Below are 16,163 nucleotides of genomic sequence, written 5' to 3'. Positions count from 1 at the left end.
TATGGCCTACATCTAGGCCATATGGTACTAATCAATCTTATGGGACCACCATTGTATATGCGCTCTGTCGTTGACCAAAATGTCTTTATGCAGAGCATGACTGTAATAAGAAAGAATGAAATAGGTTAAACTTCTGGTAGGAAGGATTTAAGACGGCATAAGGAAAAATTACAGAAAGTGATTAGGCTTTGGAAAAAAGAGGCTTTGGGCCCTGAACAGTGTCACAGAGTTGAAGGGACCCTTCTCATGCACAAGCCCCGTCTTGCCATCCCTACAACTGAAGCACAGGGCAGAGGAGCGTCCAGGCTCTTGCACCGCACTGTGGCACCCGCCGCCAGCAACCGCCTGCTCCTCCTGCCTCCTTTAGCCATAGTCAGACAGGTGTGTCTTCAGTCCCTAATGCACAGTTTAAATGTATTTGGGTGGAGATGCTGTTCCCTTATTTTCCAACCTTTGGGCAATTTCCATTTCACCGAGAAAGAAATGTGGCTGTACTTTCTGTCGCTGGCCAAGTGCTTTTTCCACTTTGTCCTCATTCCCCATCCCACATTTCCCATGGCAAGCCTGGAGGTTCTGCCAGCCCCATGCTCAGCCACGGGGCTTTGATCTTGCATCTCCTCTCTCTCAGCAATGTAAACACGTAGTCCTGCAAATAGATTTTCCTAGGGAGCCATCCATTGACAGAGATGAATATGTGTAACTGTTGGTGCTGATGACTAAACATCTCAGTGGGATTACACAAAATTGGCTCCAGAGGCAGATTTCAACTCCTGGCAGAGTTTGCTCTCACCATAACTCACTAAAGGAACTGAAAACACAGGGGATGCTAGAAAATGGTCTCAGGGAGGAAAAATAACTTTTTAATAAAAAGTAAAGCCCTCGTACCTGGTCATCCCATTTCATTCTTGATGTTCACATAGCCACCATTGCCAGAGTGCATCCTGGGAAGGGTCACAGGGTACTTTGGAGGCCACCTCTACACAGTGATGCCCATTTAGCCAACACTGGGTTGGGCTGACTTGGAAACCTAATTGGAAGCAGGGAAACTAGACGCTGGCTTTCTCTTACTGTGTCAACTGTAGAACTCTATTTCAATTAACATAACTGTGTAAGTTGGTTGTCCAGGTAGGGCAGGTCCTCTTCCTTCTACAGACTTCAGTCTCTCTACAACAAAAAATGTATTGTGCTGCCAACACCTTCAAAGTGGTAGCCAGTTTAAATCCTGGGGAGTTTGTGTGAGAGCAGGATCCAAAGGAGTCACCAGTTCATCAGGTATGTTATGAACCTGCCTCATGCAAGCAACTGTGCTGGGCTCAGCAGAGAATCCAACAATGAGAAAGATATAGCCCCTGTCCTCATGGAGCATATAACTTAAAGAGGTTGTCAAGACAAGCCTTAGACATTTTTGTTGATGTTGTTGTTCGTATAAATAGTATAATTTGTATACACTGTTTTACAACTTTTAAAAAATAATTTTATTGAGGTCATATTGGCTTACAACATTGTGTCAATTTCAGGTGTACATCACTGTATTTCAGTTTCTATATAGTCTGCATCATGTTCACCACCAGCAGACCAGTTTTTATCTGTCACATACACGTGCTTCTTTACCCCTTTTGCCCTCCTCCCACCCCCTTCTCCTCTGGTAACCACTAATCTGCTCTCCTTATCCATGTTTTATCATCCATACATGAGTGAAATTGTATGGTATTTGTCTTTCTCTATCTGACTTATTTCACACAGCATACTACCCTCAACGTCCATCAGCATTGTTGCAAATAGCATAATTTTCTCCTTTTTAATGGCTGAGCAGTATTCCACATCGTCTTTATTCATTCATCCATTGATGGGCGCTTGGGTTGCTTCCACGTCTTGGCTATTACGAATAATGCTGCAATGAACACAGGGGTGCATATATCTTTTTGAATTGTTGATTTCATGTTCTTTGGATAAATACCCAGTAGTAGAATAGCTGGATCATATGGTATTTCTATTTTTAATTTTTTGAGGAATCTCCATACTGTTTTCCATAGTGGCTGCACCAGTTTGCATTCCCACCAGCCATGTGTGAGGGTTCCCTCGTCTCCACATCCTCTCCAACACTTATTTCTTGTCTTGTTAATGATAGCCATTCTAACGGGTGAGAGGTGATATCTCATTGTAGTTTTGGTTTGCATTTCCCTATTAGTGATGTTGAGCATCTTTTCATGTGCCTGCTGGCCATCTGCATATCTTCTTTAGAAAAATGTCTGTTCGTATCCTCTGCACATTTTTTGGCAGAGTTTGGTTGTTCATTTTGTTGTTGTTGAGTTGTATGAGTTCTTTATATATTTTGGAAATTAACCCCGTGTCAAATATTTGATTTGCAAATATCTTCTCCCAGCTCGTGGGTTGTCTTTTCATTTTATTCATGGTTTCCTTTGCCTTGCATAAGCTTTTTAAGACAAGACTTTTATATATTTTAGAATTGGTATACCGCAAAGTCAGGTTCTCTCAAAATTAGAAAATTTTAACTACATGCTATAAATAGTGTATGATTTGATATGTGAAAAGTAAATATTCCTACTAAGGAATCTTGGATTGGTCATCTCTTGAAACCACCCATCCATTGCTTAAATTCTATAATAAGATACATGAAAAGGTTAAATTTTGATATTTAAAAAATAATGATGTAGAAAATACAATGGAACACTACTTAATAAAAAGGAACAAAGCATTGATATGTACAAACTTAGGTGGAGCTCAAGGGCATTTTACATAGTGAAAAAGCCAATCTTGCAAGTTTACCAACTGTATATTTCCATTTATATAACAAACATTCTTGAAATAATAAAACTATAGAGAACAGATTAGTGATTGCCAGGGGACAGGTACAGAGGGGAGGGAATGTCACTATGAAAGGGTAGCACAAGGGGGTTCCTCTGTGGTGATGAACAGTCTCTCTTGGCTGTGGTGATGGTGAGGTGAACCTATACATGGGATTAAATTGCAGAGAACTACACAAGCACACACATGAATGCATGCAAAACTGGTGGAAATTGAATAAGGTCTATGGCCTGGATTACTGCATTGTATCGTCGTCAAATTCCTAGTCTTAATATTACATATTATATAAGATGTTACCATTGGGAGAAGCTGAGGGAAGGGTTCATTGAATTCTATGTACTATTTTTGAAATTTTCTATATGAGTTCATATTTATTTCAAAAGAAAATGCTTAAAAAATAATGACAGGGGCTGGCCCCGTGGTGTAGTGGTTAACTTCAGCGTGCTCCACTTCGGGGGCCCAGGTTCACGGGTTCAGATCCCAGACACAGACCTACACCACCATGCTGTGGCAGTGACCCACATACAAAATAGAGAAAGACTGGCACAGATGTTAGCTCAGGGCGAATCCTCCTCAGAAAAAAGAAAAAAAAAAAATAATGACAACCCAAGTGCCCATCAACAGATGAATGGATAAAGAAGATGTGGTAAATATATATACAACGGAATGCTACTCAGCCATAAAAAAAGACAAAATCGTGGGGCTGGCCCGGTGGTGCAAGTGGTTAAGTGCGCATGCTCCGCTGTGGCGGCCCGGGGTTCGCCGGTTCAGATCCCAGGCACACACCGACGCACCACCTGGCAAGCCATGCTGTGGCGGTGTCCCATATAAAGTGGAGGAAGATGGGCACGGATGTTAGCCCAGGGCCAGTCTTCCTCAGCAAAGAAAGAGGAGGATTGGCAGATGTTAGCACAGGGCTGATCTTCCTCACAAAAAAAAAAAAAAGACAAAATTGTGCCATTTGCCACGACATGGATGGACCTTGAGGGCATTATGCTAAGCGAAATAAGTCAGAGAAAGACAATTACTGTATGACTTCACTCATACGTGGAAGATAAACATACAAACACACACAGATAGAGAGAACAGACTGGTGGTTACCAGAGGGGAAGGGGTTGGGGGAAGGCAAAAGGGGTAAAGGGGCACATGTGTACAATGACGGATGGAAACGAGACTTTTGGTGGTGAACATGATGCAGTCTATACAGAAGTCAAAATACAATGATGTACACCTGAAATTTATATAATGTTAAAAACCATGGGCAGGCTCCGTGGCTTAGCAGTTAGGTGCGTGCGCTCCGCTGCTGGCGGCCCGGGTTCGGATCCCAGGCGCGCACCGACGCACCACTTCTCCAGCCACGCTGAGGCCGTGTCCCACATACAGCAACTAGAAGGATGTGCAGCTATGACATACAACTGTCTACTGGGGCTTTGGGGGAAAAAAAATAAATAAAATTATAAAAAAAAAAAAGTCACCTCAATAAATTTTAAAATAATAATAATGATGTAGAAACTTGACCTTCCCTTTATGCTTTTGAAGGAAATGTGGAAAACAGGCCTTAATACAACAAAAAAATTTTAATACAATTTCTGTCTGTGTGCACTTGAGGTACTCCACCTACAGGTCAAATAAAACATCTCTGATTGTGGACCTCGGCACTCTCTGTGGGTGCTCTCTGCAGCTGTTCCATCCACGGCTTTGCTGCCACGGTGGTCTGGGGGAATATCCCTAGCTCTAGGGTGAGCATGAGGGAACCCCAGGCAAGGGAGGGGTGCTGTCTGAGGTGTGGTTGTAAAGCTCCGCATCTGGGACAGCAGGGGCAAGAAACAACCTGGGAGCACTGAGAAGTCACCTGCTGGCACACCCCTCCAATGAGATCGGCTGGTGTATAAGCACTGACGGAAGGAGACAGACAGCCTTTCAGTGTCCTCTCCCTTTTCTGGAACATTCTGTACCCCCGCCTTGCTCCTCCTTGCTTCTCGCTTCTGATTTGAGTGTCACTGGTACTCACTTCCTTTCTTGGAAACCCCCTCCTGAAGCCACCCTGCTGCTGCCTTCCCTCAGGTGCTTGGGCTGAACCACCTCCCCTTATTCAGAATTAATAAAATGACAAGAAAATAAAAATTCCACTCTTTAGCAGGGCCCTCGTGAAACTGCTGCAGAATTGAGATTAGGTGATCAGGCTTTCTCCCTTGAGAGTGACAGGCCCCCAGCTTCATCGGCGAAATTCATTTTCATGAGGCCTACTGTTTGCTGCCCATGAATATCTCATCACCAGAATCATTAGCAGGAATGTTTGGCAGGGTTTGACATTTCCATTTAGAAGATGAATTAATTCTGAGCTGAGCCAAGAGTCCCCTCTCTCTTGGAAGAATGTGTTAGGACTCAAGCCCTCACAGGACCCTGGCACACCAACCCCATTCCCACTTGATGGGTCAGCTCTTCCTTAGGGGCAAGTGAGGAATTTGACATGAAAAACTAAGGGCTGCGATGAAAAAGGCATTTCCATGGTGGGTTCAGGTAAGTTTAGATACTATCTGTGCTGCCCTAAGACCCCATCTCCCTGGTCTCAGTCTGAAAGAAGAGAATAAGGGCCTTGCCCACCAAGAGCATCAGATCAACAGGGGAGAGACATCTGCTGAGCTCATGGGCTCTGCCTGTCCCTGCTCTGTGAAGGCCCAGCATTCAAGGAGCACAAAAGAAAGAGATTAGCTGTCCCTACATCAGGGCACAGGGAAGGCTGTCGCCTCTGGATGACTGGCTGGGGCCCGCATCACAATAAGCAATGTTTGCATTGGAAGTGATGAGCAGTGCGACAGATTGTTAGGAAAGCCTGCAGATGGCTCCCTTAATAAAGCTGCCATTCACAGCCGCCAAAGCTGAAGTGGTTTCCATGGGGAAACCCTCACGTTAAAATAGAAGGAAGTTCTTTTAAATTAAATTATAGTAATTAGATTTTTTATTAAACATCATTGAACTTATACACAGGGATTCATCTGGGAGGGTACTAAGAAAACCAGAGACGTGGCCATTTGCACGGCTGGTTGCTATGGACAAAGCATGGGCAATTTCTCAGGTATGCCCTTGACCTGAGGATCTTCGCTCCTCCTCTATTCTGATTCAATGTTAGGGTCTGTTCTATGCCACTCATTCAACAGCACTAGGGACACACACTAGTGAACATGGGAGGACTGGCAGGGCAGCCTCCAAGGACACAGCCCATACATCCATGCCGCTCCACGGAGCCAGCCCAGTGCCTCACCTCTGAGTGTGAGTGACACTGGTCATCGTCCTCTTTTGTGAAAACCCTATCCTCTCCTGACACCACTGGCTCCAGCTTGCTTCCTTCTCTTCTCCCTTCCCTTTTCTTCCTTCCTGTAGCAGACTATGGCACCCCAAAATATACCACTTTCGTATATTGATTATTTTGAGCTGTAGGCAAGAAACAGCCGATGCAGGGGCAGGCTGTCTCTGAACTCCCCTTATCTGCCTAAAAACAGATCCTCCAAAATGAACGCAGTTGTCATAAATCTCCTCCCTGGGAGTTTCATCAATCAGGGAACACTGACTTATCACAGGAGAGGAGACTAGAAGTCAACACCACACCCACACAAACTTTGTCACAAACTATTAGACCTCCCATCTAGTCTTCCAAGGGCCCATTCATCTTCCCTAAAAATCATTTACTCTCCCCTAAGAGGCCTACATCCCTCTCCCCTTCTCCCATTAAGATGGTGTTTAAGCCTGAATTCTAAGCCACCTCAGGGAGTGACTCATTTTTCCAAGTATCTCCCCTGTACACAGGAGGTATGCACGTTATTCAACTTCTATTTTTCCTCCCCTTCACTTCCATCTTCCTTCCTTTTTCTTTTTAAGTTTTTTTTTAGGTTTAACTTACGGTAAAGTATACAAATCTTAGTGTATCTGTGTATACGCATACATATGAACACACCCGCCCAGATGAAGATATGGAACATCTCCAGCACTCTGCCTGTGCCCCCTCCTCCCACAGTACTCCCTGCCAAGGGTAACTCTATTCTGACCTCGATCACCATAGATTATTTTTGCCTGGTTTTGACTTTCATATAAATGGAATCATACAGTATGTTCTCTTTTGTGTCTGGCTTCTTTTGTGCAACATTATGTCTGTGTTCCTTCTATTCTTATACCCCTGTGAGCCGTCACAGGCTTTCTTCCTCTCCGCCCACTCTAGAAATATTCATGTTTCCCCCATCCTGTTTCCTCACTCTTACACACCCTCCCTAACGATGCAACCGACACCTATGGTTGCCACTGCCCCTGTATTCTGCTAACTCTCCAATTTATATCTCCAGTCCAGACTCCTTGCCTCATCTCCAGACCCAACTGCCTACTGGAATTCTTTGCTTAGAGGTCTCACAAGCAATCCCGTTTTTCCAACAAAACATGCCCTGCCCTGTTTATCTCCACTCTCTCACCCCCACTCACCCAGAAGCCAAGCTGAGTCATCCCAGGAGCACCCAAAAGCCTTCGACACCCTTACCTCCGATGTCCAACTAATTGTCAAACTGCTCATTCTGCCTTCTCAACATCATGGGATTCATTCCTTTCTCTCTATGCCCACTGCCACTGCTCCCCAGGCCCTCGTTCTCTCTCAGCTGAACACTCTTAACTCTTAACTATTGGAATGCCTTCAGTCTTGTCCCTCTCCAATCTGTCCTCCATACTGGCACCATGGGTTCAAAAGAAGCAAAAGAACACTGGATTCTGTGGCCATCACACATATACACCATACACTTATTGCTTACTGACTAGAGTCCAAGCTCTCTCTGGCCCAGCCCCAGGAAGGTTCCTTGTGAGCTGGCCTGAGCCTCCCTCTCAAGTCGTAGGTTCTGCCATTTCCCTCTTCCCACCTCCTCTCACGCACATCCAAGATGCTCTCACACATCAGCACGGCTTGTCCTTCAGGCCAAATGTCCTTCCCTGCTGTATATTGCTGGAAACCACCTATGCACACACTATGCAATTTAAACAGTGCCCTCTTTCACCATGTCTCTGCCACTCGTCCCCTCGCTTTCCTGGGCCCTGGCCCTACCTCTGGACAGTTCTGTTGCACTTTGGTTGTGCGCATCATTCTGTGAGCTCCAGAGGCCAGAGACGGTGTCACCTCTCTCTGGTCTCTAATGCCCAACACAGAATCTGGCACACAGCGATTACAGAATGGTCTGTGCTGTAAGGGATACTGATGGTGAAGATGGGGCAAGTCCCCAGTATGACAGGGAGACAGGGTGCCTATCCTCAGGTAACCCCAGATCTGCTCATGGAAAAGCCCGTGGGAAAGGACAACAGGGCACCTGATGGCCCTGAAGGGAAGAACGTAAAACTTATGGGGAGCCAGAGACAGGCCAGGAGCTGGGGAATCAGGAAAGAGAAGAGCCAACAAGGCTGCAAGACCCAGCTCAGAAGCGGCCAGGCTGGCTGGCAGCACTAGGAAACCCCAGGCCCGAGCTGCTCTTGCTCCTGAGGCCCAACAGTCTTGGCAAGTGGAGTCAGGCTGCTCCTTCTGTTTTCAATGGCATCTGGCCCAGATCCCAGACCACAGCGAGGCTCTTCTAGGCCCAGAGCACAGCGTGGAGCTGCGCGAAGACCAGCAAGTCTCCTCACCACACATTCACATTCCCAAGACAACACAAGTAAGGGTACAGTTAGCACCTCTGACCTCTGTCCACCCGCAGCTGAAGAAAGCAGATCTCCCCTCCTGAGTTCTGGGAGCCTGGAATGGTCCACCTTGAGGATTCCTGGGTAGGCTTAGAGACTCTTTCTTGGCTATAACACATCACATCCATAATCACTCAGGAAAATAAACAGAAAAAATATGCTGGATGACAAAGTATAGGTAAGTCCTGCAGCAGGGACACAATGTTGGATCCCACCGTCCTCCTCCACCCCTCCTGCTGTGGCCACTAGACAGAAGCCTGGAAGTGCTGGCTCTTGCAGGAGACTGAGGCTGCAGACAGGCCCAGATGAGGACTCTCATCATCACTCGGCAGAAGCAAGGCCACCCACAGCCAAGGCATAATGGCTCAGGGAGAGCTAGATCACGTATTTCAAAGGGCAGCACACGCCCTCCTGACCCACAAGGCCCCCCTGGGAAGACGGTGCCTCACCTCATCTCCCCAAAACGTCCTGAGGCCTGCCCACGCTGCCCTGGCCTTGGTGGGCTACCCAGCCTACGTTAACTATTCCTTATCTCCCACCGCCACTGCACACATTTTTGCAAATTACACACCTCAACCCACCTCCAGCAGTGATTACTTACCCCAGCCCTCCCACTGCAGCCGCGGCCTACTTCCCCTGGTGCAATTCTTTCTGACACTCAATAAACAGGTCCCGACTAAGGGAGGGATGGGCAGACACATCAAGTTATAAACCGTTTTTCCAAATGACCGTTTCTTCGAGGACATAATTCCAGAGGAGAAAAGGGAACAGACACCAAGTATAAACAAAGGCTTTTCTATGTGACTCTACTTTAATTAGAATGACAACTCATTGAAAGCAATTTAATGTTGGTTCATGAAAGGTTAATGGAATTCACGTTTTGGAGATGCCAATTGCAACAGAGACTTAGCCAGAAATACAAATCTAACCTTTATTCTCTTTAATTATTTGGTCAGAATAATTTCTTGTGAGCAGGTTTAGTCTCTGGAAGGCTTTAATTAAACACCACTGAACTTTGAAGTGGACATCAACTCATCCAGCTGCAACTCAATTTTCAAATTACTCTGCTGTCTAACATGGAGGGCTCGTGGCCTAAGCAGGAGAACTGTGGGGGAGGGGACGGTGGCTTGGAGCCTGACAGGTACACACCAATTCTGGAACATCCTACATCTTTCCCACACCCTCACCAGTGGCAAGGCACTTCTCTAACCTGTGCCAGGGCCTCCCTGAGGAGAGGGGCCCGGGCTGAGCTGAGCAACCAAGCTGCTTCCTTCCTTGGCTTTTTCCACAGTCCTGGACTCAGGCTCCACTCTCTCAACAACTTAAGTGTCAGCCTGTACAGCCAGACCCTCAAGTGGGCCCAGGGGCCAGCAGACCCCGGCCCAAGCGCCTCTTGCCTTCCTGCCCTCTTCCCACTTGTCTCTCCCCTTTGGCGTGCTGAAATGTACAGGAGCCCTGGCATGGCCTTCCTGCAGCTAGGTGCCCTCAGGAAACCCCCCTATTTCTGAGCCAACTTCCCAGCACTTCACCAGGCCTCAGGTACCAGCCTGCAGTCTCAACCTCTCCTTTTCTGCTTTTGAAAACCCTGGTCCCGGGCCAGCCCCGTGGCTTAGTGGTTAAGTGCGCGCGCTCCACTGCTGGCGGCCCGGGGTTCGGATCCCGGGCACGCACCGCCGCACCGCTTCTCCGGCCATGCTGAGGCTGCATCCCACATACAGCAACTAGAAGGATGTGCAACTATGACATACAGCTATCTACTGGGGCTTTGGGGAAAAATAAATAAATAAATAAAAATTAAAAAAAAAAAGAAAACCCTGGTCCCTAATTTTGTCAGTTGTACTCTGTAGCCATACCAAGGCCCTTTTTCCCCCGACTGGGGGGCAAACCCACCATTTCTTACAGCCTAGGGCAGCCTCAGCCGATTTCCACTGGCATGTGATATTTGGAGCTGGCAAAGATTCCAATCTGGCTAGTATATGTTGGACAGTGTGAAGGGCCTGTGCTGCAGCCCCGAGGTACAACCAGGTGACCACGACAAAGCTCAGTGTCATGGACAAGGTCAAGGCAAGGGAAGACACCATGTCCCAAGAGACCTGTGTCAGAACTTGAGGATAAAAATATTATCTAAAGAATGTTATTCCTAGCCACTCTGTTTGCCCCGTTCCCATTAGTATTTTGTAGCAGCTCCCTTAGAAATGAGCTCTAACAGACTCTGGACCCTGAGCAAGCAGCATCTGGTCTCAATCCACCCACCCCAACACATCCTGCTGCAGTACGGCACTCCGTGCACGCTGGAGCCATACAAGGGTCAGGATTCCTGATTCAAGCTTATGCAAGTGACAGCTGCTGACGGCACAGATTGCAAGTGACCCATCCCACTCCTGTCCTACCTCTGGAGGTGGCTGAGCTGCCCCAGTTGCTCTATTCATGTAATGAGAGCAAGAGGCAGCTGATGCTGCCCCCACAATCATGGGGGCCAACCCCCTACAGCCAAGGTGCAACAAATTTCCCAGAACAGAAGCCACAGTCAGGCTTCCTCCAGCCACACACACCCAGGGGCAGCCTATCTTAAGCAATCAAACCCCAACAGTCACACGGAGCTCCCAGATCAGGACCGTGAGAGATAACAGTGGAATTCCTCCATAACAAGAGAGTTTCTTGGCCATCTGGTTTACCAACTCTAAGAGACTGAGATACATCCCAAAAAAGACCTAAAAATTCTTAAGGAGTTTCGTTAACTATAATCGCTGTGCTTGCCTACAAAGGCAAAGGTATCTGATTCATCTCGGGGTCCCTGGCACCTAATAGTGTGTGCTTTTGCACACTAATTAAATATCTGGAAGAAGCAGAGAAGTTGTGGAACTCTTTGATGAACGTGGATCAGAGGAGGCCCTGGACAACCAAGGATGACGGCTAATGAACCTGACAAGAGGAGCACTAAGGACAGACCCACTTCTCAACCAACCCAACTTCGGCAGTCTTTGTGCTAGATTAAAGAGAGATCCAGGGCTGGCCCCGTGGCTTAGCGGTTGAGTGCTCGCACTCCGATGCTGGCGGCCTGGGTTCGGATCCCGGGCACGCACCGACGCACCGCTTCTCCGGCCGTGCTGGGGCCGCGTCCTACATGCAGCAGCTGGAAGGATGTGCAACTATGACATACAACTATCTACTGGGGCTTCGGTGGAAAAATAAATAAATAAATAAAATTAAAAAAAAAAAAAAAAAAAAGAGAGATCCAACTCAGGATATGTGCACATCAAATAAATGTATTAAATCACTGGAAACAGATAGTATCAGAATTTCTAAGCAATCAATCACTATTGACCCTGGTGTAACCTCTAGCTACTGAAGATTAACGGGCCAAAAAGTGAGAGGTTTGAACACTTCCAACCACAAGAAAAGTCTGAAAGAAGACTTGGGAATCAGGAACTTCAATAGCAGACAAGCCCGAGGAGCCTGTGCAGAGCCACACACATAAAGGGGAGGAAAAGCACATAAACCAAAGAAAGCTGGCCATTTATAAAACAGCCATTTCCAAACTTTCTTGCTCTTCTGCACCCTAAAAGAATTCTGAACATTTTCACTCATCCATCTAGAATTTTACCCCCAAAATTTTAGCCTAATATAGGCTTGAAAGTCTCTTATTGATCACACTTATAATTCTCTGTAACATATTAAAATTTAAATTGGGTTAAATTTCCTCTGACCATCAACTCTAAGTGTTAAAAAATATTTTCTTCAGGATTATTACAATTACTGTTAGTACATATTTGATCAAAACGACAGAATACAAATACTGATAATTATTAAATACAAGCAAAATTTTACTAGAAATGCATCCCAATTAGAGGGAGGGAACTGGTTCATGTTTCCATGGATGAATCCTGTTTACTGTTAAAGAGTTTTACTACCAATTCCATCCCTGTTTTTTATTTTTACAGATATTAAGCACTGAGAAACCTTGTTTTCACAAATAAATAGATGGGAATGGAAGCTTTGTAATAGCAACATCTCTGAATTCTTTGAACTCCTGAGTTATACAACAGAAGTCACGTAGTGATCTATTAACAAAATTATTTTTAATCATCAACTGACAACTCAATTGGTTCCTCTTTCAATTATGTTAAAAGCAAAGACTCAGAAAACTTGTAACTTGTAAAAGGATTTGTTACCCAGTCATTAAAGTCAGTCTCAACATTACGAGTATTTGGAATTATTCCCACAGCACCCTAGAGATGGTTTTTACACTCTAGACCAACATATCACGGTCTGACTAGAATGCGTGAGGGGTTTTTTCATAGAGTGGAAAAAGATTATAAGGGACCCCTTGAGGCAGGTGTATTCTCAGGCAGCTCAATTTTAGGAAGTGCAATGAAAGCTGAGGACCTAAAAATTGATTCCCTTGAAACTATCCTTGCCTGGGTATCCCGTGGAGTTTTCCTACCCACAGGGGTGTGTGAGCCCAGACCCTGTTGTAAAGACCAACCACATGTCCTGGAGGAGGTGAGGAGAGTGAACATCCCTCTGTTGTTAGCATCTCATCCAGTCAGCACTGACAAGGAGGATGGTCCTCCTAGGAGTATACAAACCAACCTGGCAAGGGTTCAAAGTAAAGTGCTTAGAAGGAATAATCCTCTGAGAATACAGCGAAAGGCTCGGAGCTGTCAGTTAAGACCCAAGAACAGGACAGCCTAATCTCCTTCTCTGCATCCGCCCCAACAGCCTGGCACCAAACAGCTGACTGGCCCAGTAGGGGGTCACCTGACCCAAAACGGCCCAATGATTGTCTTTCTCCTAGAATCAGGGACTGGTTTCTGGTGGCTGGACAACCATTTCCTACCATGTGCAACAAGAAACACAGAAAACTGGTCCCCAGAAACAGAGAATTAAACAATGCACAGCCAACAGAAAGGACAACTGTCTTGGTCCCAAGCTAGTCCTTGTGAGGCCCAGCTCCACCTTGGTTCTGGAAAATCTCTTCTGCATTGGCTGGTTTTAATGAATTTCTGGGACCTGCAATCAGAAGAAGTTTGGCTCAGACAGGAGTCAGTAGAGACTGTTCCTGAGGCTGGGGGCTGGCCCCTTGGCTTAGCAGTTGAGTGCACCTGCTCCGCTGCTGGCGGCCCAGGTTCGGATCCCCGGCGCACACCAACGCACCGCTTCTCCGGCCATGCTGAGGCCGCATCCCACATACAGCAACTAGAAGGATGTACAACTATGACATACAACTATCTACTGCGGCTGTGGGGTAAAAAAGGAGGAGGATTGGCAGCGGATGTTAGCTCAGAGCCAGTCTTCCTCAGCAAAAAGAGGAGGGTTAGCATGGATGTTAGCTCAGGGCTGATCTTCCTCACCAAAAAAAAAAAAAAAAAAAAAAAAGCTGTTCCTGAGGAAGTCAAACCTGATGGACCAGTGACATTTATGGCACTATCAAAAGTACCTGGGGGCTAGCCCCGTGGCCTAGTGGTTAAGTTCAGCGTGCTCCACTGTGGGCCCAGGTTCACAGGTTCGGACCCCAGGCATGGACACCACTCATCAGCCATGCTGTGGTGGCGACCCACATATAAAGTAGAGGAAGACCGGCACAGATGTTAGCTCATCTCCGCAAAACAAAACAAAAAAACAAAAAACAAAAAAAACGTACCTGGACATAAGTGGGCAAAGTACATGGACAGTTCACAAAAAATGAAAAGATTAAAAAAATTAAAGATAAAAATAAATTTTAAATAAAAGAAAGATATTCAACATCACTAATTACAATAAAAAGTCAAGTTAAACAAAAGAAATTTTTCACTTATCAGATTGGCAAAGATGAAAAGTTTGATAATGCATTCTGCTGGCAAAGGGGAGAAGCAATGGGTACCCTCATCCCTCATCACAGCTAGATAGGAACGTACATCAGCATCATCTCTTTTAGTGAGGAATACCTATTGAAATTGGAAACGCACATTCCCTTTGCCTTCTAAATCTCACTTCTAGAAATTATCCTACAAATACATTCAGCAATATGTAAAATGACATGTAAAAAAGATTATACATTAAAGCAGCGTTTGTAAAAGCAAAAACTTTAAGACTAATCATCAGAAGGAGACTAGTTAAACAAACTATGGTGTATTCATAAATTGAAATACAATACAGAAAAATGAGGCAAAAAAACAATCTCCAAACTAAGCGTGTGTAGTAGGAATGTATAGTACCATTTAGGCAAAAATAAAACAGGTAGAGAACGAAAATACAGTATATATATGAATAGAACATACCTGAAAGTAAACAGAGGAAAATGGGGTGAAGAAAATACAAGGTAAGCATGGTAAGCATCTTGTGTGTCAGAAAGTAAAGAAATGCTCAAAGACTGACAAAGGCATGTCAATAGGAAACAGAAGCCAAATTTGGGCTGAATTTGAGCAAGGAAATGAATAACGACAGAGATAGTTATTACACGGAATGAGAAAATTACACTGAAACTTCTTAAAAGGATGGTACACATCTTCAAAGAAAAATGGCAACAATGTAGAAGGAATGATAGAATAGAAAATCACTTTTTTACAACCACCTTAGTAACTAATGATTCAGTCAAAGAATCAACAATGAACACTAACACCGGGTGCAAAACTGCTGAGGATAGGATATTTCCAGTCTCAAATATCACCCCAAAGATTACTTATTCATTACAAAGGGGAAAAAGTATCTTTACAAAGGAAAAAGCTAGCAGACAACATCTTAAATTATCTAACTTCAAGTTGCCAATAATGGGACAGACTGGCATCAAGTACCACCTGATACAATAAGGATACCACATCATAGATGAATAATTCCTGACAAAAATGTTTTACCTGAATCCAATCATAAGGAGACAATTAGACAACTCCAAGTTGAAGGATGTTCTGCAAAACACTGGCCTGAACTCTTCAATAGGTCAATGTCATGAAGGACACTGGCGACTGTTCTGGAGAAGAGACTAAACGGACATGACAACTAAATTCAATGTGTGATCCCTGAGCGGATCCGAGACCCAAAACAAAAACAAAAATGAACTATAACTGCTGAACAGAATGTAAAATGGTACAGCTGCTTTGAAAACAGTCTGGCATTTCCTCAAAAAGTTAAACATGGAATTATCATATGACCCAGCAATTCCATTCCTAGGTATATACCCAAGAGAAATGAAAACATATGTCCATACAAAAACTTGTACACCAATGTTCATAGAAGCATTATTCGTAATAGCCAAAAAGTGGAAATAACCCAAATGTCCATCAACTGATAAAGGGATAAGCAAGATGTGGTATATCTATACAATGAAATATTATTCAGCCATAAAAAGGAATGAAGTATTAATACATACCACAACATGGATGAGCCTCAAAATCATTTCACTGACAGAAGCCAGTGACAAAAGATCACATATTGTATGATTATATTTATATGAAACGTCCAGAAAAGACAAATCTATAGAGACAAAAAATAGATTAGTATTGCCTAAGGCTAGAAGGTAGGGTGGGGAAGACAAGTGACTGTTAATATGCATAGGATTTCCTCTTAGGGTAATGAAAATGTTTTAAAATTGATTGTGGCAATGGTTGCACAGCTCTGAATATAGTAAAAACCACTGAAGTGTATACTTTAAATAGATGAATTAT

General features: G+C 44.8%; 1 pseudogene; it reads right to left on the bottom strand.

The window, feature by feature from the left end:
- Positions 1 to 4,197: 4,197 nt before the first annotated feature.
- LOC106802868 (uncharacterized) lies at positions 4,198 to 10,604 on the bottom strand (annotated as a pseudogene).
- Between the last annotated feature and the right edge of the window lie 5,559 nt (positions 10,605 to 16,163).

The sequence above is a fragment of the Ceratotherium simum genome, chromosome 11, assembly GCF_057802395.1.
Source record: "Ceratotherium simum simum isolate JZ-2026a chromosome 11, ASM5780239v1, whole genome shotgun sequence".
Classification (NCBI taxonomy): domain Eukaryota; kingdom Metazoa; phylum Chordata; class Mammalia; order Perissodactyla; family Rhinocerotidae; genus Ceratotherium; species Ceratotherium simum.
The sequence above is the reverse complement of the archived record's forward strand: the minus strand, read 5'-3'. Positions and strand labels throughout refer to the sequence as shown.